Source organism: Mobula hypostoma, chromosome 7 (assembly GCF_963921235.1).
Source record: "Mobula hypostoma chromosome 7, sMobHyp1.1, whole genome shotgun sequence".
NCBI lineage: Eukaryota > Metazoa > Chordata > Chondrichthyes > Myliobatiformes > Myliobatidae > Mobula > Mobula hypostoma.
Genome location: NC_086103.1, coordinates 37858473 through 37884128, shown reverse-complemented (window position 1 = coordinate 37884128; position 25656 = coordinate 37858473).

The window sequence follows — 25656 nt, the reverse complement described above, 5'->3', positions numbered from 1 at the left end:
ACAGGTTTATTTTTTGCAGGTGATATGGCATCCTGCATATTCCCAAATACCGGAATTGTAGCAATATTTACATGGCCTTCAACAAAATCAACAATATCAGCCTTTAAAAAAAACACTGTAGTCTTTAAGAGCTTTCACATCTTCAGATTTGATAGGAACCCAAGAAAGACCCTTTTGATGCTGATGCAATTTTCTGTTCAATATCAAAATGTTCCTGTAGTAAAGCCTTAGCTTTTACATATCCTTTCAACATGCTGGCAACTTTTGACAAGTTCTCTAGGGTGACCTCTAGAGTATTGTTCAAGTAAACAGAGGCAGTCACTGTAGCTCTCAGTCTTGTCTCAACGCTATTTTCAAAGCCTTCAAGAATGCATGATACTACAATGGATCTCCATCTAAGATTTGAACCTCTCCTTTAGGCAAAGATGAGATACGTTGTTCTTGTGTTAATAAGGTGTTATTCCATTTTGCTTCCTCATAAGATCAATAATACTATTCTGACATCAATGAGCTGAAACAAGACTATTTCCATGCTGTAAATGAATGACCCCATGAACCCTTTGAGCTATTGGATACAATATAGGTTCAGAGTGCCTTTTTTGTGCAGGCTAAGAGTAAGTACACTGAACTAGTTCTTTGAGGTCTTGTTCATGTTTCACAGATATTTGAGGAACAAATGAATCACAATTGACAGAGTGTTTTTGTTTTTCTCTATGCCTTTTCAATTTAGGAACTCACACCATAAGACTGTCCTGCTGTAGCACTTTCAGCACTCAGCACACTTGAAGCCTTTAGCCCATTAACTTTGGCCACCTATGCAACAATTTCTTCCTGCAACATAAGATGTTCCTTCCTTTTCTGTAGCTGCTCCTCTTGCTGTTTCAGCACATGTTTGTCCTTCAAAAATTGCTGTTGTGTGGTTAATGAAGCCATATCAGGCTCTGCTTTAATGCATGCAGAAGAGGTATTAGATACGGAAGAATTTCTTCCTGCAACAGAGCTTTGAGCACTGACATAAGACATGCAGTCATTCAGTTTTACATCATCCCATGGGCCACCTGTACTATGTGTAGCCTTGGAATTTGGGAAGCGTTGTCTGATGGAAGGTGAGACACATGTTCACTTGTTGCAGAAACATGACCTTCAATGGAAAGTTTGGTTCAAACATTGTTTCGTATCCTCTATGAATGCACTGCAATTGCAATCCATGCTTGAAAAACATTGGTTCTGTTTTCTTGTTAGGCCTTGTGAAAAAAGATGAGCATATGATGTTGCTTAGCAATAGCTTCACAGAGATTAGTCATGTTAAGTCGAGATTGCACTTATAAGGCATTACTGGATGGTATTAAACTTTTAGTTTTGTTCACATTTGTTTTATACTACTTCTGAAGATTTTTAATTTCTCTTCTGCAAGCCCAGACTCCAGGGCTGTTGGTGCCAGTTCCATGCTTTAATATAACTCCTACTTTCTCTAGTTGTGCAACTCGCAATTAACTCTTTGTTCGGCTGCGGTGCCAGTGATATTCAGTTTGATAAATGGAGGCAACAAGCAAACTGTCCACACATCCACAGCACTTAAACCAGACCAAACAAACAGCTTTTAATTCAAACATCAGCAGCCAGAATATTTCAGCACTTCAATAAAACAAAACGACAAATCCTTAGGCAAACACCACACGATCGAGTAACAGTCCTCAATAGACAGGCAGTGCACCCTTCAAAATTGCGATCAAGCACACAGCATGAATCAACAAAAAGTTGTTTACTTTTCCGCAGGCTTATCCAATTTTGCCAAGAGGTCTGAGGCAATTCTTTGCCATAGACTGGTGTTCATTTGGTATAACTATTTTTCTTGTTGACAAATGTAGTGGCCACTTGAAAATAAACCAAAGCCACTGGGCACTAAGCCAGGGTAATCAATACTGTATGACGTACTTCCAAACAACAAATTCCAAATCCAAAAATGTACATTCGATCCTTTATTATGAAACCAGCAATGGTGAACAATCTTGTAGCCATAAAACGCTAATGAAATTAAATTAGTGAAATTACAGTCTAATTAATGTAAGTAGTGACACTAAGCAGTATAATAATGTAATTAGTGGTCGAATAGCATAACCAAGCAATCCAATTAATGAGGTCAGTGATTAAAGAGCAAAGTTAGTGGTCAAGAAACTATAATTCCTGGCTACCTCTAACTATCAAGAGTAAACTAACTAACTAAGACAAAGTGTAAATATGTAACTGTGCTGATTTGCTTCTACCATGCCCAACCCAAGTGACAGCTTACCCATAATAAACACGCAACACAAAATACAATATGGACAGACAGAAAATAGATACATGGTTCCCACATGCAACAAGAAGTAGAAAAAAAAAATTGCAAGAGCTTCTACAACAACATAAAAAAAGAAGCAATTAATGAAGCGAGCATGGATCTGCATGATGCTTGAACATGATAGAAAATAAGAAAAGACCCGAAGCTTCAGACAATCATTCGTAGCTGAAAGCACAAATAACATAACAGAAACAGTGGGTAAATAATCTACGTCCATTAACTTTGAGATACTTCAAGTAATTCACATCATTACAGAAAAACTGCTGGGATTATTCATGAGACCAAAAGTCCTGCCAACTCTCTTGAACTGGATGACTTTTGTTCTAAGGTTCTAGCAGAGATAATGGATGTATCAGTATTGAAGTTGCAGAATTTTTTAGATGAGATTAGTTGTTAATTATCATACTTAATAAAATTAACAGTGGTAATTTTATTAGAGTGCCCAAATAATCTGTTTTTTTAAACATGGCTTCATATTGCAGTGGAATTGAGTGTTTCTGGACATCAGATTCAAATAGCATCACTTCCTCAGGAGTATCAAACTTCTGAATTTTGGAGTCCAGTCTAGAATGAGGTTTGTGAGCATAAGTTAAATTAGTCCTTAGGCCCTGATGGATTTATACCAGGTTATTGACAGAAGATTGCTAGAGCCTTGACAGAGATCTTTGTATACTCTTTAGACCATAAAACCATAAGATTTTTTATTGTTACAAGTTTGTTCACCATTGCTGGTTCCGTAATAATGGATTGAATGTACCTTTTTGGATTTGGAATTTGTTATTTGGAAATGCGTGATACAGTGTCGATTACCCGGGCCATTTGGCCCATTGAGTCTGCTCTACCAGTTCATCACGGCATATCCATTTTTCTCTCAGCCCCATTCTTCTGCCTTCTCCCTGTGTCCCTACGTGACCTGACCAATCAAGAATCTATCAAGCTCAGCCGTAAATACACATAAAGACTTGGCCTCCACAGCTGCCTGTGGCAATGAATTACACATATTCATCACTCTCTGGCTAAAGAAATTCCTCCTCATCTCCGTTCTAAAAGGACACCCCTCTATTCTGAAGGCTGTGTCATCTGGTTTTCGACTCTCCCACCACTGGAAACAGCCTCTCCACATCCAGCCTATCAAGGCCTTTCACCAGTCGATCAGTTTCAATGAAGTCACCCCTTATTCCTCTGAATTCTAATGGATACAGACCCAGAGCCATCAAACGCTCTTCATATGACAAGCCTTTCAATCCTGGAATCATTTTCATGAACCTCCTTTGAATCCTCTCCAGTTTCAACAATCCTTTCTAAGATAAGGAGGCCAAAAACTGCTTACAATACCCCAAGTGAGGCTTCACCAGTGCTTTATAAAGTCTCAACTTTACATCCTTGTTTTTATATTCTAGTCCTTTTGAAATGAATGCTAACGTTGCATTTACTTCCTCACCACAGACTCTACCTGCAAATGAACCTTTATGGAATCCTGCACAAGGATACCCAAGTCTCTTTGTGCCTCAGAGTTTTGTATTTCCTCTTCATTTAGAAAGTAGTCACCCCTTTCATTCCTTCTACCAAAGTGCATGACCATACAACTCCTCCTGACACTATATTCCATCTGCCATTTCCTTGCCCATTCTCCTAACCTGTCCAAGTCCTTTTATAGTCTCTCTACTTCCTCAAAACTGCCTGCCCCTCCACCTATCTGCATACTGTATGCACACTTTGCAACAAAGACTTCGATTCCATCATCCAAATCATTGACATACTGTATAACAGGCTTTGTTGCAGTGGCTATATTGGAGCAGGAGAAGAAGATAGGCTGAGAGTTTAAAGATGATGGGCAGTGGACATTTTACAATAGTTACCAGCTGCTCTGGCTTCCTGAAGGAGCATTGTATGAGATGTGACTGACATATGCCATCTGGTCATTTTCAGGGCGAGTTAATTATTTGGCATACCCTAGGTTTTAACTTCCTTCAGCTTTTGTGTCACCAGGGACTATCTAAGTGTCTGCAGAACATTTATTTGGCACCTTTCTGTGGCAGAGACAGTTATGTACACTTTGTAAGATAGGATTTTTTTTCTAAGAGGACTTGAAAGGTGACCACAAACTTGATCAAATGATTTGGATTTTGAGTTAACTTCTGAAAAGATAGAGATGTAGCGAAACAGTAATTAAAGAAAGTAATTACATAGAGTAGGGTTTAGATATCTCTGTATTCACCTAATAAATAAGGATGCCACAGAGGATACAGATCAGGGGGCAAAGAGTACGGGAGCAGAGAAAAAGCTGTAGAAGTTGTCAGTATTAGGTAAGGAGACAATAGCAGACTTACAGAAACAAAGGAATTTCAAATTGGATTTTTAAGACGTGAGGAAGGTGTATGACTGACACATAATATTAAAGTTGAAAGTGATAAAACATATTTTTTTATTTTAATACATATGTATGTTGAAATATTCATATGAGAACATTGAAATCCACATACATAATGCTCGTTCTTTAGGGTCAGACAGTTTTGCAATCAAAAGCTCCCAATTTATATTGGTTGCTAATTCTCATCAGCCAACATCCACATAAGGTCTCCATGGGAGTAATTAAATCAACATTCTTAAATAAAAAATCTCAGCAAGTCTTGGAAAATATGTTGTTTTTCTGATAAAATTGGAAAGTAGATTGTATAAAAAGGACAGACTCCTTCCCCTGAAAGTAATTAATAATGGTTTTGCTTCAAATTAAAATTATCTCATGCTATATGAAGTGTAATGTAAAATTTTATTTCAGGAGGAACACAGTTTGACAGATTGACTCCCATATATTATCTCAATGGGAAGCATTTATCTTATATGTCACTCAAGATGTGGATTTAAGATTATAGAAATTACAGCTTTATCCACCACACTCTTTGGTTTGTCTTCTTTAAAGTGAATATGCCTTTAAGTGTTTTGGTAAGTATTTTGCCTTCTGGATGAAAAAGGTGCCCATGAAGAGAGTAACTTGTTCAGGCGTGGCAACAGGCAATCGAACAAATCAGGATGTCAGGATTTCATCAGTGATATCCCAACTCAAATGACTGGGAAGTAGGTGGAATGCGATGGCAACTCAGGCAGCCCTGATGCTATCCCTTTGTCTGTAGTCTGAATGAGGATCGCAATAATGAGTTTGTAGTCCTGAAAGGTAAACGAAGCTGACCAAAAGGGTTCTGCAATTTATACGTGTGGTCTGATGGGTCCCTTCTGATCCCTCTCTCCCACGGCTACAAGTTCTATACCTACTTCACAGAACATCTTTGCTGCCTTGACCAAACTGTTGCTGTCAGGGCAAATACTTCAGCTCTTCATCCAGGTTTACCTTCCAACATATGTGCTTGTCTTTCAGATATTCTCACACTCAACTCATTCAGGGCACAGGCTACAGTTCCCAGTTCATGCAGTGCTCCTGACAGGTGCATGCAAAACTGATCCTGTACTCTAGGTCCTAAAGCCAGAATTCAGGAGACACTGTCCAATTTCAATCTGGTGTAGGTACCTACAGGCCAAAAAGGTTTAATGCAGAACAAGAATACAGTCGTTTTGGTGATTAAGTTACCACTCTAATATCCATTATGTTAGATTATCAATTTGGAGACTTGAGTTTAAGTTACACCAAGGCAGCTGGGAAATTAAGTTTAAGTAGTAAATTTAAGACATAAGTAAAACAGGAATAGTGGTCATGAGACCACAGAGTATCGTAAACAGCTATCTGATTCATGAACAATGCATAGGCAAGGACATTTACTGTCATTCTCTGCTCTGACCTATATGTGATTCCAGACCTCAAATAATGTGATTATCTCTTAACTGCTCTCAGAAAAGGTCTGGCAAGCCAATCAGTTCAGGGTCAGTTAAGGACAGATAATAAATATTTCTCAGCTCCCAAGAAGAAATACAGGAACTGAAGATTTAATATCTTTCAGAAATTACAGTGGGCCTGGGTTGAAGTATCAAGGAGATCATACAGTTTGAATACATACCCAATTTGCATGAAAGAATGAGCTTCCCACTTGATTCAGACATTTGGCCTCAGTCTGAAAAACTCAGAAGAGATAAAATCCCACCTGAACCCAGGGACATGACATGTATTTTAACTATTCCATTTTAATTCCCCCTCATTCTGGTGGCTGATGAGTTAAAATTCATCCCACTGTGTAATACAGTCAATAACTGTATGAAAACGTTTTATTTCTTCAGATGCTTAATTTGCTTTTCATGCTTGTCTAGTAATTGTCAATTTCTGATAATCTGTAATTGTCTAAATTTAATTTTTTTTGTATCTGTGTGGAGCATCTCCTACACAGAATTGGGAAAGTTAAATTAATAATTTTTCCAAGTAACAATTGGTAGAATAATAATCCTTTTGCTAATCTGCTTGAAAAAGATATTTCATCCTGGCAGAATCTCACTGATACCTAAGAATAAACCTTCTACATTAACTTGTTATTTCATTCACTTCTGTGTGATTTACATGTGAGATTGCTAAGAAAGGTCTGTACAATGTTAATTGGTAACTAACGTTGTTCAGTTAGGGAGTTTCTATTCCCCTGATCAAATAAAACATGGTTAATAATGAGACTTAAGGTCTTCATCACCTTCCAGACAATTATCATTACAATTTTGCTGATTATTGCAAACCAACGTTAAGGATGTCATCTTTACTGTTGTTATTGGACAGAACTGATAGCAGTTTCTAACTTTCAAAACACAATCTAAGCACAAAAGTCCAGAAGTTCATAGCATTATACAAACACGTGGCATGGAAGGAAGCCACCTGGCCTTCTGTGTGGACAAAAATGGATGTCAGGTTAAATTCTACCTCACAACTTTTAGGAATTCTTTGGGTGCTTACCCAGTCTCCACAATGCTCTTAGGCAGTATCTTCCAGACCCCACACTTTAGTGAGTGAAATAATTATTTCTTGGCTTCTCTCCAATCCTTCCATTACATAACTTTAATCCATGTCCCTGAGTTACTGACCACAGTGCTGGAGGAATAGGACTTTTCTATCCACTCTGTCCATTTCCCTCATCTTTTTGTCAGTAGGATTTGCATAGAGCCAACTACCATCGTCAGATTTGAACTGATTATCTAATATCTTTGCACTAAAGCCAATTGAACACCAAGACATTAAGTGATCCTTCAGCAGGACTTAATTTTAAAAGTTTGTTGCCTCATTTTATACTGCGGTCATTAATGCGTAAAGTACTGGAAAAGCTTAGCAAGCCAGATAGCTCCTGTGAAAAGAAAAACAGTTAACTTTTCAGGTTGAAAGCCCTTCTTCAGAAAGAATTGCCTGTAATAGGGGGAAATGATGCAGCCATTACATGGACAGTTGAACTTTTTCATTCATGTAATAAGATTCTAAATATAGGAGCTGATTTAGGCCTTTTGGCTCACTGAGGCTGCTTTGCCATTTATTTTCTGATTGGCTAATTTATTTTCTCTCTCAACCCTATTCTCCTGTCTTCTCCCCTTAACCTTTGCCACCCTTACTAATCAAAAATCTATCAACCTTTGCTTTAAATATACTCAATAATGTGGTCTGTACAGATTCAAGACCCTTTGGCTAAAGAAATTCATCCTAATTTCTGTCCTAAGGGGGCGTCCTTTTAGTCTGAGACTATGCCTTCTGGTCCTAGAATTTCCCACTATTGGAAACCACAATCTGTCAATCCCAAGTAAAGATGTTTCAAAGGAAATCTCTCCTACAAATATGTTGCTAATGGAATGAAGTCAGGTGATCTTGGATTGTTTGGCACCAGGCTTGATCCCAATGTGAAAGAAAACAAAAGGTGGATGATAAATACAAATGACCAGTTTTCCAATCTCTCACACTTCTGATGAAGGTTCTGTTTTTGTCTCAGATTTCTGGTATCTAGTTTTAAAGCAGATGTGTGATGAAGGCCCGTCATTGATTACAGACGGCACATGGCACACTCAGTAAAACACTCATCCTCACTAGTAGAGCTGTCTCATATAGCGGCAGCAGCAACCTGCACAGGTGTGCTGATGGTGGAGGATACCATCTTTCATTGGGTCAAGGGTTATGTTACCTAATTACTCATCTTGTGGTAAAGTTTTGGGGTTTATTTAAGTTATTTAATCAGGAAATGGTGAATCTTATAATGAGGTATATGTGTTTATTGTGAGAACTGGCAGTAGAGTTTCAGATTGTGTGAAATGGAAGATAATTGAGTTAGTTAGTTTTTGGTTGGTCTAGGGGGAGGGGTTTAGCATTTACAAGCCTCGGGTTACCAAGGCTTGGGTTTTTTTTGTGTTTAGTCTGAGGGTGGCCATTAACTAGACCGGTGACAATTGCAAGCTGTATATATATTGTATTTTTTTCAGTTTTTTTCTTGTTTTGATGTGGACGTCCAAGTTTTTGTTTTCCCATTTTTGTAAATAAAAGCACCTCAATCTATTTTTGTGACTCAAGCCATCTTGTTATTTTTCTTAGAGAGTTGACCCACAGTTTTTGTGACAGAATGAAACTTTAAAAATGTATATGTTGTACTTCTTGCTTTGTTCCCTGAAAGGAATGTTCATTCTGATTGTTGGAGCAGTCTCCTTAACTGCTTTATCTGCTCAGATTTCACAGTTTATAATTAAATTCGAATGTACACCAGAGGACTGGGAGTCAAAGCTGACATGCCAGCTCAGGGAAATGGACAGACCCTCCTTTGTTTCAAGCAAAATCCTGGGAACTGTTAATGATGCATATTTGATAGTTGCCTATGACACAAGGAAATATGTTATTTTTCTCACGATGTTCAAGGCAGTGAGGAAGTGACAAAAAAAAAATTTAATAACCTAAGAAAAGATACAGAATTCGTGTTTCTACCCCTACCTGTCCACTGCCAGTTCTACAAAACCCTGAACTAGCGGTTTAATAAAGGACAAGAGACCAGATTTCCCTTGATACATTCTTACTTGAGACTGAGAGATTACTGTAACCTTAATGTAACAACTGACAGCATGCTACCCCCTGCCACAAATTGAATTCCATGTTGCTATGGCTGTCCCTTGGTTACTGCCTCGTAAATTGTAGCTTCTGTGGAAAATCAAAAATCTTATTGGTCAGAGACAAAAAAAGGTTAGTCTCAACAAACAGACACATCTCACTCTCACACTAACTCTCCCTCTCTCTCTCTCTCACACACTCACACTCACACTCACACTCACACTCACACTCACACTCTCACTCTCACTCTCACTCTCACTCTCACTCTCACTCTCGCACAGTCACTCACTCTCTCTCACACTCTTTCTCTCTCTCACTGTCACTCACACACTCACTCTCTCTCATTCCCACTCTCAATCTCACCCTTTTTCTCTGTATCCTTCTGTCTTAAAGCTTGTACATTTTCAGGCACCATAGTTCTCTCATGGTGCGATGCAATATGAAATTTTGGTCATTTCTGGGTATGTGAGCCCTGTACTGCAGGCCATCCAGCACTAATAATGTAGGTAGATGGTTATATGTCTCAATGTATTTGTGGCCTCAATGTGCAAGAGCAGGAAGTTAAGTTTACCTACAATAAGCAAGCAAATATGTTAGAATGTTATTTATAGTATTTAGGGGACACTTGAGTTTGGGATCCTCTTGTTGAGTCTGGAGTGCAGGGTCCTGTAATTAGTGAGTCCTGGGATTGATGCTGAAGTCTGAAGCTTGAACATTGAAGGCTGAATCGTGGAGTCTGAAAGTCAAGGCATGATGGTTGAAGTCCTGGGTCTGCGAATCTGGGATTCCAAAGGGGAAGTTGCAGGCCTGAGGTCTCCAAGTCCATGAATCCATTGCAGACTGGCTGGAAGCCTACTAGAGGAGGCCTATGGCTAGAATTGGAAGAGTGGAAGACTGTGTGTGTCTGTGAGAGAGAGAATTGGTGGTAGGAGGGAAAGCTGCTTGTTTTGCTGTTGTCGGCATGCTACATTGGTGCTGGAACACGTGGGCTGCCCCCAGCACATCCTTAGTTTGTGTTAGTTGTTAATGCATGTGATGCATTTATCTGCATCCTTTGATCTACATGTGTTAAATAAGGGAATGAATCTGAATCGGAATGAATCAGTACATAGAACCGATGTGCCAAGGTTCACAGGACTTTAAGCCCAAATGACTAATTGCAAGTCAAAGCTTTGATGATGTAAACCAATACGGGATTAGGAACAGAATTTGAAGATGACAGAATCTAAGAATTTATAGTTTATAGAAAAATATTTCCTTGATAATAAGATAACTTTGATTACTAATAGGAAATACAAATATTACTTTACCAAAAAGTAACCAAAATATTAGAGTCTCACATAATGTAAAGAAATGAAATGAAAGTTATGACCAGAAGAAAATGGACAAAGTCATATGGTTATATTAAGAAGAAATAATACATCAAGGAGAAATCTGAAGCCAGTCAATGATTTCCATTGGAATACAAATGTCTGCCAATTCATGAATCATTCTATCCTGTCAAATAAAAACTGCCCTCTTATGACAAATTATATTACCGTATTATTTTAATTAATAAATATGTAGGGTTGAAATTGAAGTTGAATCATTAAATGCCTGATTAATTTGGGAGGCCTGCAATCATATAGATTTAGATAGCAAGTTAGCCAATATTCCTTCATCTAGAAAATATCTATAAATACCCATTGTTGCATATAATTCGTTCTTTATTGACTCCTTGGATTTTCCATTGAGCCCTCAAATAGAAATTTGTTCCAAGCATTGATTACATCTTGCTTATTAAATCTCCCTGATACTTTACTGTAGTTACAGTTTACTGATATGAACCTTTATCTACTTAAGGCTGATTTATACTTGTGCGTCAAATGGACGCCGTGACCTACGCAAGTGGCCTACGCAGGTTGTGAGCGTTTATACTTGTGCGTTGGCGTGTCTGCGTCACTCTGCAATTCGGGTACGTCGCGCATGTGCACACACCTGCCCGTGCAAGGCTTCATGGTCATGGTAGTCTTTTTCGCGGTAAACAAGTTTAAAGCAAGCGTCTTTTTTCGTAAAAGCGAAATATGTCCTCCATAATTTCAGAGGTCTGTAAAGCTTTATGGAAAGCATTGCAGCCAGAGTTCCTTCCCTGCCCTTCAATCGCCTAATGGGAAGCTAATGCAGCGTAGGAGGAAATGCGATGCTACCAGGTGGACCAATCACAGTTGTTGCGGTCTGCGTTGCCGCAATGCGTAGTTACATTTTGGGAGAGGTGCCCGTCAGGCTACGGCGTAGGGATCTGCGTAGGCTCTGCGTAGGGTTCGCGGTGACACCGTACCAACGGCGTTGATTTGACGCCGAAGTATAAATCAGCCTTTATTTTTTTCACGCTCTGTATTTTAAATTGTTATTGAAGAAAATCCCTTTGGTATCAACATCACTGGAACAGTAAATAAATATCAGAAGAGCCTCAGAGAGCAGCAGTGGTGGAGGTGGTAGGACCGTTGCCTCACAATGCCGAAGACCAGGGTTCCTCACACTCGAGGGAGTTGGGGTTGGGAGGTTAAGTGGTCGCTGCAAATTTTCCCTAGTGTATAAGTGAATGTTAGAATCTGATGAGAGCTGCCGAGAACGTGAAAAGTGGGTTTAATGTATTAGTAGTGTAAATGGGTAGCTGATAAACACAGTTGACTGAAGGGACTGTTCCACTGTTGCCTCTATGATTCTATGCAGATGCTGGAATTCTGAAACAAAAACAGAAATTGCCATTCCACAATTCAAAAGAAAGATCTTGAACCTGAAATATTAATTCTCCCTCTCTCTCACTCTTTTTCCACAGACCTGCTGAGTGTTTCCACTCTTTCCTTGTTTTGCATCACACAACAATGTCACAGCATGCACCACGTTGTTGCTTATGTGAACTTGCAGGAAATTGTCCGACTTGTTTCCTTACAGTCAAACAGCGAGTGGCTGTCATGACCGTTTTTCCTGTGATTGCAAGACCCCTTTAGGCATTGTTAATCTGGTATCCCGTCAGTTCGATTCACTGATTTATTGAATGAGAGTGGGGTGGATGGCAGGGAAGCTGCCTGGCCTTGGCTTTAAGCCATCGTGTCACCTGTTTGCAGCCACCCGGAGTGAGGAGAAGAAGCTGTTATGCTTCACTGGAGGTGGCGTGGTGCAGCGTCCAGAACGGAGTTGGTTCTGCCTTCCCAGTGTTTTGCTCGGTAAGAGACAAGGTCTGTTAGAGCTGACTGCAGAGATTTTGGCTGCACGCAATGGACTTGGGGCCTCAAGCCGTGGGGTCGCCTGCTTTACAGCCACCAGAAAAGAGTCTTCCGAGCTGGTGCACTTTACCGGGGATAGTGTGGCGCAGCTGTGGTCAAATGAAGATTTCAAATGGACTGAGGGGTCTGGACTTAGACATTTGTATTTTTGTGGTTGTTTTTTCACTAATATTCTATATGTGCCTGTCTATGCGCGCAGTGGGCCTTAAGCAGTGGTGCTGCCTGGCAGGCGTTGGGGCCGGTGTGCTCTATTGTGATTGGCAGATGATCTCGATAGGCTGGGGGTTCTGGACTATAGACATTCATATTTTACATTGTTTTATTTTACTCATATTCTTTATAGATTTATTGTCTTGTATATGCGAGAACTGGGCCTGAAGCCGTGGTGTTTCTGGGGGAGGGGGCTGGGGGTGTCAGGGCCGGTGTGTTTCCCCGGGGGTGGTGTGGCGTGGCTCATTTAATTCCAGATGCTCATCTTGAGAATGTAACTTGTGAAATTTTGGAAAGGTGTTGCCTGTCTAATTTCCCTGTGGTAGAGACCAAGTGGAGGAAAGGGAGAAAAGATATTTCTTTGAAAATAGAAAAGCACCAATCTTGAGGGAAAAAAAGGTAAAAATAGAGTAAAGCACACACAAAATGCAGGAGAAACTCAGCAGGCCATGTAGCATCTATGGAGGGCAATAAACAGTTGAAATTTTGGACTGAGACCATTATAAAATCCTTTGGGTTTATCTAGTCAGCCTGCTGTTTTTAAAAATTTTGGGAGTGGAGATTCCACTTCCAGCATTACTTCCAGTTGTCTAGAAAAGTAATTGATTGCATTGTTCTTTTGGCATAGTTTTGTCTAACATCCACTTAACTGGGGAAAAATTATGCTATTCTAACCACTTCAGCACAGCTTGAGTTACTGTGATCTTTTGCACTTGTTATGCCAACCTACACTGTAAGAACATTCACCCAGAAAGTATTCTCAGCTGAATTAATCACTTCTACAAATGTAAGCATGTGCAGAGGCTTTTAACATTTAGCTAGAATGTTTGACCACAAGGAAGGCAGCACATATGTCATGAACAAATTTTAACTAACATAAAAGACCAACAACTCTACTCTAATGCAACTAGAAAATATTTTGTTATCTTTCTATAGTTTTCAGTCATTTAAAATTTGTGAGTACTTCATGCAACTTGACTAATGTAACTAAAAATCAATTTATCACGATTAGTAGCATTTAGCCATGGTATTTATTCTTTAACAAATGTTCAGAAATGCCTATAATGTGTATAATTAATTGTAATAAATTATAAATATATTTTATAATTAAAACATGGGGACTCATGGTAGCACAATGCTTTACTGTACCAGAGATTGGGTTCAATTTGGGTTCAATTCCCACCACTGCCTATAAGGAGTTTGTACATTCTCCCCACAACTGCGTGGGTTTCCTCCAGGTGCTCTGATTTCCTCCCATAGTCCAAAGACAAACCGGTTGGAAGGTTAATTGGTCATTGTAAATTGTCCCACGATTAGAATAGGATTAAAATCAGGGGGTTGCTGGGCAACGTGGCTTGTAGGGCCAGAAGGCTATTCCTGCTTAATGTCAATAAAATAAAATTTATAATGTACAAGTGAATTCCTAATAGTGTCATGATGTGTTAGAGCAAAAAAAATCACTTCTGTTTGGTTCTATTTGATGCCTTCTGAGGTTTTACTTTGCATTCACAGAACTGGTTCTTGTTTTCAAATACAATTCCTCCTGGGTTATGAACGGCTGACTTACCAATGAGAATTTGGGAGGCTGATGTGATGGAGGTCTCTTTCTCCCGGGTGGAACTTTTCATATCCTTTCTCAACCTGTCACTCTCCACACCCAAACCACTACGGTCAGTGGCTGGATTGAGCTGAGCAATGACTATTGCTACTCTTCTCATTGTTACCACCAATTTCAGGCAGGAGGTACAGTAGCTTGAGATCCCACATCACCAGGTTGAATTATTTCCCCTGAACCATCAGCTGCTGAACCAGCATAGATAAATCCACTCACCGCAACCGAACACCTCAACCTACGGACTCACTTTCAGGGACTTTTTGCAAATCTCGGTATTATTTGTTTTATTTGCACAGTTTGTATTCTTTTGCACATTGGCTGTCAGTCATTTCTATGTATAATTTTTCATAAATTCTACTGTATTTGTTTATTATCCTGTCAATGCCTACAAGAAAAGAAACTCAACGTAGTATATGGTGACATATACAGTACGTACTTTGACTTGCAGATTTAACCTTGGCTTTGAGCAAAGCCGGGAATGCTGAGCACTCTCACCCCCTCTCTGAGTCAGTGAGGCTGAGCACCGGCTGCTCGTCCCACGCCTGCTCATTCTCTCATCACATCTGTTTCTGTGCACATATTGTCTGTGTTCATTTCCTATTTACAAATGGTTCTGGTTTACAGCAGTTCTCAGGAATGAGCTGTGCCTTAACCTGGGGGACTCCCTTACCATAATTATGTTTTTACGAGGGGTGATTGATAAGTTTGTCGCCTAGGGTAGAAGGAGTCAATTTTAAGAAACCTAGCACATTTATTTTTCAACATAGTCCCCTCCTACATTTACACACTTAGCCCAGCAATCGTGGAGCATACGGATCCCTTCTTTGTAGAAGTCGGCATCTTGGACCTCCAGAAAGTGGTCCACAGCAGGGGTGGTTGATAAGTTCACGGCCTAAGGTAGACGGATTTCTGCATAATCACTCAGAGTTGAACTGCACGTGCATGTAACGAAAGCTGAATAACTCATCTCCTTCTACTGTAGGCCACAAACTTATCAATCACCCCTACTGTGGACCACTTTCTGGAGGTCCAAGACGCCGACTTCTACAAAGAAGGGATCCGTATGCTCCACGACTGCTGGACTAAGTGTGTAAATGTAGGAGGGGACTATGTTGAAAAATAAATGTGCTAGGTTTTCTAAGATTGACTCCTTCTACCTTAGGCCATGAACTTATCAATCACCCCTCGTATTCTTCAGAGTTAAGAAAGCTATCACGGTTCTTTTTTTTTCATACTGTCTCTGTATGCTGGTAGATATAGGTGATTAATTCAAATTTATTGTTAGAAAGAATTGAATAGACTTTGACTTTTGAAGTTGGGAACTTGTTAAATGTACTTGATGACTCCTCAAAGACTACTGAAGTGGCTTTAATGTCATTTGTACACACTGACTGAAATGGCAGAAGTGATGATCCATTCTCAATGTGTTTGTTTTTGGAACATTTTTAATATAGTCAATCTACATTAAAACTTTGATAATTTAGTACTTTAGTGTTCAGAAATCCAGATGCTTCAGCATCTGGCTCACCTAATCCTCTTTCTCATGCTCCCTTAAAGCAGTCAGCTGCCTGGTTCTTGCTCTTCTTTTAATCTAACCACTGCCCCATTTTCAAATTCCCTTTAAACACATCTAGGTTTTGTTTCCTGTACTACTTTTAAATTCACCTGATTCAGTGGAACATTTATGATACTGTAACTCTATATAAGACAAGTCAAATGAATGCGCAATCTGGAATCAGCCTGAAACATCAACTGCACTCTTTTCTATAGATGCTGCCTGGCCAGCTGAGTTCCTCCAGCATTTTGTGTGCGTTGCTTGGATTTCCAGCATCCGCAAGTTTTCTCTTGTTTCAGTATGAGTAATCCAACTGGCTGGAAAATCTACTAGTCTTCTACTATCAAAATCCCAAGGGTGTTGGAATATCAAAGTTGTACTGTATATTAAATTTCCCATTAATGCCATTTAATAAATGGATTGTTGTATCACAATGTCATTTTAAAGAGGAAGATTGCCTTGCCGAAGTTATTGTGAGCTGCAGGTTCTAGTCATAAATAGAATAACAGTCCTACAACATTTAAAGCAGATAGCTAACCCAAAAAGCAATGATTATACTCCAAGCATCCAAGTTCAGAGTTGAATTCTGTGAGAAGATGAGGCTTTTACCTGTCTGTAACAGTATTTGCTTTACCTTTCTGTTCTGGTGTTGATATATTAGATTCAGCTTAGAGCGGAACCAGTTCTCAAGGGTTTTCAGCATCTTCTTAACATCACACTTTAAGCATTAATACCCTTTTGCTGGTGGTGGACAGAATCAATCTGCCTTTTAACAACAAAGAAATAGGCCACGTGGCCCTTAAGCTCGATCTGCCATTCAATAAGAGCACAGTTGATCTGAACTTGGCTTCAACATCACGTTTTGCTGCAATACCTGTACATCTCCAGAGACCAAGAACCTATATCAGATCTGAAACCAGTCAATCATTCAGCTTCTGAAGCAGAGCATTCTCTGTCTTAAAAAGGGAGGAATTTACTCTGAAACTGCGTCCATTACTGCCAGTTTGACCCTTCCTCAAGAGGAAACATGCTTTCAGTATCTATGCTGTCAATCCCCCTTAGGTTTCTCTGTGTTTAAATAAGATCACCTCACATTGTCCTCTAATCCAAAGAATATAGCTTCAACCCCTTAATCGTTCTTCCTAAGACAATCCTTCATCGGAGCTGTTGAGCTGCTGAACTGCCTTTGTGAAATTACCTCAGTCTGATCTGACATGCAGAAAACTTGCCGCAGGAGACGCAAGTTACACGTCTTCGGATTTCAGAAATTCACTCACCACAACCCAAAAATAACCCTGTTTTCTAGGAATGCAATCTAAAGCTGTTTTCTATACTGAACTGTTGTACATTATATACACACAGGCAGGGCGCACACAATATATTCCATAAATTAATACTTTACAGCTTGTATACCCTTTGTGAATATTAGCTGAAGTTAATTGCCTCCCTGGTAGAGATTATGTAGACTATTCAACATCATTATAACATAAAACTACAGGTCTGCAGAAAACATTTAATCTTGAGGTGAGTCGTGTTTCCTCATTACATATTTTCTGTTTTATGTGGATTGAAATTCATATTATAATCCACACTTACCGATATATACAAAATATATAGAAAACTATATCTGTAAGTTTGGTCAGTATCTTTATTTTGATGGATTGTATCTTGATTTTGTTGGGCTTTGCAAGGCTACACAAGTCCTAAATCTACGAGCAGCTCTCTGCTGGTGATTTCCCAATTGGACTCTTCTTATGGAGTCCAGCTGCAGAGTGCGAACTGATGGCAATTTCTCAGCATGTGCACTGATTGGTTGATGGATCTTCATCAGGCTAGACATGGCACAATACAATAGCACTGTTCATTTGAATGGAAAGGAAGAGCTGCAAAAGATTATGTACTTTACACCAATTTGAATTACTTGGGTTTGACTTAATGATTTTAACTATTTGGAAATATTTTAAGTGGTTTGAAGTGATTTATTTTTTTCTTGTTTTTCTAATGCTTTAAAATTTTGCATGTCTTTGATTTTTTTATTTTTGTTATTGTTTTTGATAGACTTGAAAGCTGAATAAGATGGCATCAAATCAGTCCTCCTCTATCAGATTCCTTCTTCTTCAGCTCTTTACCTTTTTCACTTATCACCTCCCAGTTTCTCACTTCATTTGCCCCCCAACCCACCTTCCCCCCTCACTTGTTTTGCCTATCACCTGCCAGCTTGTACTCTTTCCCCTCCCCCTAACTTCTTATTCTGGGTTCTTCCTTTCCAGTCCTGATGAAGCTTCTTGGCCTGAAACATCAACTTTTTATTTCCTCTCCGTAGATGCTGCCTGACTTGCTGAGTTCCTCCTTCATTTTGTTTGTGTTGCTTTGGGTTTCCAGCATCTGTAGAATCTCTTGCGTTTATTACAAAGCTTTTATTTCTTTATTTTTCACAGTCTGGGCATTACTGGAAAAGCCAGCATTTGTCATCATATCCATATCCCCTGAGAAGATGGTGGGGAGAGCTGCCTCCTTGAAGTTCTGCCATTCTTCTTGCAAGGGTATTCCCATTGTGCTGTTGGGTAGGTGCTTCCAGGATTTAGATGTGGTTGCAAGGAAGAGCTGAGTTGGAGGGGAACCTGCACCTTATTATCATGAACCTCTCGCCTTTATCTTCTTTGGTGGTAGAAGTCATGATTTAGGGAGGTCTGGTAAGATTAGCCAAGGTGAGCAGTACAAGTGCATTTTTTAGTTCATGCACATTTTAGGGATGAATAGTGGGATGACTGGGGTATCAATCAAGAATGCTGGTTTATTCTTTAATTGTGTTGGGTTTCTTGAGTTGGACCGCCAAAGAGGTTGGCTTTAGCTGTTTTTTTTTTCACTTTTCTCTTTCTGTCTCTATTAATCTTTTTATTGATTTAAAAGAAGCATAAATACAATCAAGAGGAGAATTATCTCAAATATATATATCAGTAACAATACAAACTGAGATTAAGATGGACATTGTCAAAATCATTGATATTGTTAAACTAGTATAAAATATATAATAAAAAAATGAAAACAACGATTCTCCTCTTATCAGTTTATGAAGAGAAAAGAAAAAACATTGTGTTTTAAATGAAGAGAAAAAGAAACCTGCTACACTATACACAAAAAAACAAAATAAAAGGGACTGGGCAGTCCATTTTGAGGATACGACCAAAAAAAAAAGAAAGACTTTCTGACAAATCTAAAACTTCAAAAAAAAGATTGAAAGAGTAATAAATCAAATTAAATGAAAATATTGGGTAAAAGGTCACCAGATTTGCTCAAATTTAAAGGATGTATCAAATGTCTGACTTCTTATTTTCTCTAAATTTAAACAGGACATAATAGAGGAGAGCCAATAAAAGACCGTAAGTGGATTAGAGTCCTTCCAATTCAATAAAATGGCTCTTCTAGCCAGTAAGGTCAAAAAGGCTATCATATGTTGAGCGGAAACAGGAATATTTCCTGCTTCCGATGGAATAATCCCAAAAATTGCTGTAAGCAAATTAGGTTGTAGATCCAGATCCAAAACTTTTGATAGTATTTTAAAAACATCTCTCCAAAAGTTATCTAGCTTTATACAAGACCAATACATATGAGTTAAAGTGGCCAGCTCAGTATTACATCTGTCACACATAGGATTGATATTGGAGAAAATACGCGCTAGTTTATCCTTTGACATATGGGCCCGATGCACTACCTTGAACTGTATCAAGGAATGACGGGCACAAATAGATGAGTTGTTAACCAAACGAAAAATGTTACTCCATTGATTATCTGAAAATGATTCTTGAAATTCTGATTCCCAAGCGCGTTTAATTTTATCATCAGATATCATTCGTGAGTTCAATAATCATTTATAGATTACAGCTATCAACCCTTTTTGGAATTGTTTAAACTGAAAAAGAGCATCTGTCATATTAGGTGGATGAGCAGAAGGGTAATTTGGCAACAAACCATGTAAAAATTCCTAATTTGTAAATATCTAAAAAAGTGTACATTAGATAAATCATATTTATCCACTAACTGAGAAAAAGACATTAAATGGTCCTGGAAAAAACAAATCTGAAAAAGTATTTATTCCCTTAGTTTTCCAAATTAAAAAGGCCTTATCCAAAATTGATGGTTTAAAAAATAGTTGAGATGGATATTACCAGAAAGAATAAAATTATTTAACTCAAAAAATCTACGCAACTGAAACCAAATTCTTAATGTATATTTAATAATGGGATTAAAATCTTGTCTACTAATCTTAGAAAACAAAAAGGGAAGAAGAGCTCCCAGTAAAGAAGCCAAAGAGAATCCTTTCACCGAGTTTTCCTCCAAATCCAACCACGAAGGACATTCATGTATATTTGAAAAGTGAATCTAAAAAGTAATATATCGAATATTAATTGCCCAATAGTACATTCTAAAGTTAGGCAAAGCCATACCACCGTCCTTTTTTAATTTCTGCAGTAAGGGTTTACTCAATCTAGGATTTTTATTGTTCCAAATATAAGATAAGATTATAGGGCCTATTCTGTCAAAGAACTTTTTAGGAACAAAGAAAGGGACTGCCTGAAATATATATAAAAATTTTGGTAAAGCTATCATTTTAATAGCATTAATTCGACCTATTAATGATAACGTCATAAGCGACCATTTAGAAAGCATTTGTTTGGTGCAGCCAATTAATGGAAAAAATTTTAATAGCAAGATAGGTAAAGTAATTTCAGCAATACTAAAAGGTACTTGATGATTTGGATCTGAGTAATTATTAATAAGAAATAACTCACTTCTATGAAAATTTAATTTATACCCAGAAAAACTACTGAATTCAGAAAATATAGATAACATAGAAGGAATAGATTTCCTAGGATCTGAAATATAAACTAACAGGTCATCTGCATATAACAAAACGTTGTGTATTTTGTCCCCTCTCTTAATACCCTGAACAGAGTTAGAATCTCTAACAGCAATAGCAAGGGGTTCTAAGGCCAAGTTAAATAATAAAGGGCTAAGAGGGCATCCCTGTCAAGTACCCCTATATAATCTAAAATAGGGAGATTTTTGATTATTACCGGTAGTTATAACAACAGCCATAGGAGCATGATATATCAGTTTAATCCGGGAAATAAATCCCGGGCCAAGATTAAATCTTCCCAAAACCTCAAATAAGTAAGACCACTCCACCCTCTCAAAAGGCTTTCTCTGCATCAGGAGAAACAACACATTCAGATTCTTTAGATGGAGAAGAGTGAATAATATTTAATAATCTTCAAATGTTAAAATGTGAATATCTATTTTTAATAAATCCAGTTTGGTCATTGGAAATAACAGTAGGTAAAATATTCTCAAGTCTATTAGCCAAGATCTAAGAGAGAATTTCAAAATCCACATTCAATGGAGAAATTGGTCTATAAGAGGCACATTCAGATAAGTCTTTATCTTTTTTAGGAATTAAAGAGATTGAAGCTTCATAGAAAGTTTTCGGGAGAGTCCCAGAGGATATAGAATCAGTAAAAATTTGACATAAATGAGGTATAAGTATATCAGCAAAAGTCTTATAAAATTCCACTGTATATCCATCTGGTCCTGGAGCCTTAGCTGATTGGAGAGAGGATATAGCCCTTGCTATTTCCTCTTGTTTAATAGGTGCATCTAATGTATTCATATCTTGAATAGCAATTTTAGGTATATTCAATTTTTGCAAAAAACTATTCATAAAGGTAGTATTATCTGAAAATTCAGACTCATAAAGATTAGAGTAGAAATCCATAAATATCTTATTAATTTCATAAGGATCTACCGTAGCAGTTCTATCAGGTCTTCATATTTTCAGAATCTGTCTTCCAGCCATATTTGCTTTTAACTGACCAGCGAATAATTTGCCTGACCTGTCCCCATGTACATAAAATTGGCTTTTGGATTTAAGAAGTTGCTGTTCAATGGGAAAAGTCAAAAGCAAATCATGCTGTGCTTGGAGTTCCACCCTTTCCTTAAAGAGATCTTCACTAGGCATTACTGAATAAAGTTTATCTATTTCTTTAATCCTATTAGTGATCAATAAAAGTTCTGCCTTCGTTTTCCTTCTTGTGAATATGAAATTATCTGTCTCTAAGAAAAGATTTCATCGCATCTCAAATAACCAAATTTGAGATTCCCTCAGTTGTATTTAATTCAAAAAATAGAGAAATTTGCTCTTTAATGACATTTACAAAAGTTGAATCTTGTAACAATGAAACATTAAATCTCCACTGAGGTATCTGAATATTATCAGAGAGCTCCAAAGTTAGTTTCATAGGTGCACGATCTGACAACACAATCACATCATACGCACATTCAACAACAGAAGGCACCAATCCCGTATCCAACAAAAAATAATCAATTCTTGAATATTTATGGTATACATGTGGAAAAAAAGAAAAATCTTTTTCCTTAGGATACTTAAATCTCCAAATGTCGACCAGACCGCATTCTAATAAAAAAGAATTAATACAAGTCACAGCTTTATTAGGAAGCGACAGATTGGTGGACGATCTGTCAATTGACGGAGTGAGACTGCAGTTAAAATCACCGCCCATAATCAACTTATATTCATTTAAATTCAGCAATGCAGAAAACAGCTTCTTAAAAAATTCAGGGCTATCTATATTAGGTGCATATACACACACCAAAGCCAGCTTTTGACAACATAACAAACCAGTAACAATTAAATCCCTTCCAATTAAATCGGTAACAGTATTAAAATGAACAAAGGGGATTTTAGAATTAATGAAAATAGATGCCCCTCTTATCTCTTTATTGATAAAGAATGAAATAAGGGTCCCTTCCAAAATTTAAAAAAAGCGATTTTCATCCTGCCTACGGATATGAGTCTCCTGCACAAAAATAATATCTATATGAAGTGTTTTTAATTTATTTCTGCGCTTAATAGGTTGGGTCATACCATTTAAATTCCAAGGTATTATAATAATTTTAATAAGATCCATATTTGAAGTTTAATTTAAAAATTTTATAAAGTAATCTAATGAGCAGGTGTAGCCTAAGTCAGAAGAAAAGGAGAAGCATGACTCGATTAGAAAGAGAAGCAAAATGATTGACAAAGAAAAACCCCTCAGGACTGCCCAGTCGAAAAAAAGCTAACCTAATAGATCCACCCACCTCCTCCAAAGACCCAGAAACCATCCAATAAGTGAACGGCATGCTAATCTAATAACCTTTAACCCCGGCGTCCAGCGGGCAGCTCCTATTTACAAAGTAAAAAGTTACCACCACCAAAAAGACATAACAAAGAATACATAAAGAAGTAAATAGATTCCAAATATTTTCATATTATGTCTAACAGTAGTTAAGACTGAATTAACGACAGCCATCTTAAATCCATTTAATATACGCAGCCATGTATTCAAAAAAAAGGTTAAATCCAATCAACTAACATACTACAACTAATATTAAAGATTTACAAATCAAAGAAAAAGTAAGTGAATATATATGTGTTAAATTCAAAGCTACATTAACTGTTAAAGCAAACAACAACAGATCTAAGTGAGTTAGCCAAGTCTGTGTCTGGGCATTGATAAAGTGAAGAACGGACTTTCATCAACGGTGCTACAAACCACTCCCAGCTAAGGATCAACTTTTCAAATTGCTTATGAAGTGGACTTAAACTCTTTTATAAATTTCCAACCATCTTCTGGAGAGTCAATCCTTTTAGAGGAGCATTGAGTGGAGTAATCATCAGATGAGCCAGATAACGCAGTGACGGGTGACAGTTAATTTTAAAAAGTTCCGCCATCACTTCCCGATATTTAATTCTTTCAGCATAAATCTCTGGGTAAAATCTTCAACTATACGAATCTTAACTTCGTTATAAACTAGCTTATCCCTTTTCCTTGCATTCCGAAGAATAGCTTCTTTGGTTGTGAAATAATACAAACAAAGAATTACAGGACGTGGCTTAGTTTCAGCTGATGGTTTAGGACGCCGAATTCGGCGGGCTCTGTCCGATATTGGACAGGCTTCGAGAATGTCACTAGAAAAGTGAATATAACATGTTTGAGAAAAACTTTAATGGCTCACCGGTTTCCGTAATTTCAGGCAAACCCAGTACAAGTAGATTCATTCTGCGACTTCTGCTTTCCAAATCAATTGTTCTCTTCTTAATTCTTGATAATTCTGAAGTAGTTACATGAATTTTCTTTTCCATAAAAGACATCTTCAAATCCTGCTCTTTAGTAATTTGATTCATTAATTTGAATTCCCTTTCAATTCTATGAGTACTCTGCTTAAGCATCTGATATCGATCTTCCAGATTCTTCAAAGATTCCTGAACAGTGAGGAAGGTTTTTTCAAGCAACTCATTAGCTTTCCTCAGTTTATCCATTTTGGTATCCACTGTACCGATCTTCACATTAATAGCTTCTATTAAAGAGAGCATTCTTTCTGAAGTAGAAACTTCCTCTGATTTCTCTGTTTGTTGAGTTTCAGGAAGAGTTTTGCCACTCCTTAATTCGGTTCCAGCCATCGTAATTAAATCGTAAATCCTTCAGCAAATATAATAAATCTTCAAACTTGAAACGGATCCAGCAGTGAAAAGTAAGTTATAAAAGATGGAGCTATGACAAAAAATGTCTTACTCCATACACTGCCAAATGGAGACTCAGCTCTAATTGTTACGTGAGCATCAAAAGATACAATGAAATGCATTGTTTTGCGTCATTGAACAACCCAGTCTGAGGATTGTGCTGTTGGCAGGCCAGAGTGTTCCCCACACTTCTGGCACCAACATAGCTTACCCACAAATCGCTAACCCTAATGAAATGTCTTTGGAATCCGGAGCACTCGGAGGAAACACACATGGTCACTGGGAGAACATAGAATCTCCTTATAGAGGGCAGCAGGAGTCGAACTCTGATCAGTGATCACTGGCACGGTAATATGATTGTGTTAGAACTACACGTACGCTCATTGGGGCAAGTGGAAATTATTTCACCTCAGTCATGACCAAAGCCCTGTAGGTTATGGGAGGGCTTGCTGTTATCAGGAGGCTTGTCACTGATCTCAGGACGCTCAGGTTCTGACTGACTCTTGAATCTACCCTATTTCTGTGGCTGTTCCAGCCAGCTTTTTGGATCATATATAATCCCAAGTATGTTGATGATGGGGACTCTGTAGGGTAGCACAGAGGTGCAGCAAATAGTCCTGCTACCTTACAGCTCCAGCAAGATGAGTTCGATCCAGACTTCCAGGCACGTTCGTACATACTGCCGTTTGCATGTTCTCGCTATGACCTCCCACTTTTCAAAGATGTACTGAGAGACAAAATGAGCTGTAGTTTAGATTTTGGAGTTAATGGCATATGAAAGACAAATAAGTAGGGGAATATGATTAATGGGCTTATTCTGGGAATTAATATAAACTTAATGGGCAGAATGGCCTCCTTCAGGAGTAAATGGTTTGAATTCCTCTATCTGGAGAGAGTGATAGACTGCTGTTTTTGTGTTGTGAATGGTATCTGCCATTTATCAGCTCATATTTGAATATTATCTTGGACTTGCTGCATGCAGATTTGGTCTGCTTAATTTTTTTTAAAGAATAGAAAATGGTAGAAACAAGGTAGCAAGTCAGGCAGCATCTGTGGAAAGAGAAACAGAGTTAACATTTCCATTCTGAGACTCTTCCTCA